Raw genomic sequence first — 759 nt, 5'->3', positions numbered from 1 at the left:
TTTCCAAGTACTTCACAGGAGACTAATATGGGACAGCCGTTATTTGAAAAACGAGACTTCTTTTTTGTAAGAATGTAGGCTTTTCAATTTGAAATTAGATTTAGGAATTGGTTAAAAAGAGCAACCTCTCCCCCCCCCCCAGATGTGTTGGACCTGCCCCACTGGAATTCACTGCTGACTGCAGTTCTGTAGGTTAAGAATTGTAATACATATTTGCTGTGCAGGTTACAGAAGACTATTTTAGGGAGTAATTGAACAAATATCATAGATAAGAAAAATGGAAGAATCCCGGAACGCTTTTTTTTAAACCTAATGCTATTTGATTATCTCTTAGCTAGTACTTTCATAAGCAGCAATAGATCTCTCTAAGAATCAAGATAAACCCACGATCTGTTTAATATAAAGCACAAAGAACTTTGCATCTGTTCCTATGTTTAAATGTGCCTTATCCCCAAGTATGTCTTCTGCTTACCTGATTCATCCTACTTTCACTGAACTTCGGCAGTTTCCAATTTCAATTCTTATCTTTGATACTGGAATGCCAAGAATGGATTACAGTGCTATGCCAGGTGCCTGCATTTTTAATTTGGTGATGAGCATTATCCATCCTCAGCCCTTACACAGCGCCAACTTCAATTAATATTCCAGTGAAAGACTTGATCTCCAGATAACTGTAGTTTACGTGGTTTGTTCATTACAACTTAAGCTACAGTCTGATACTTTATTCATTTGATTCTTACAAGACAGTGATTTCAACTA

Source organism: Vipera ursinii (assembly GCF_947247035.1).
Source record: "Vipera ursinii genome assembly, chromosome: 1".
Lineage (NCBI taxonomy): Eukaryota > Metazoa > Chordata > Lepidosauria > Squamata > Viperidae > Vipera > Vipera ursinii.
Note: the sequence above shows the minus strand (reverse complement) of the source record.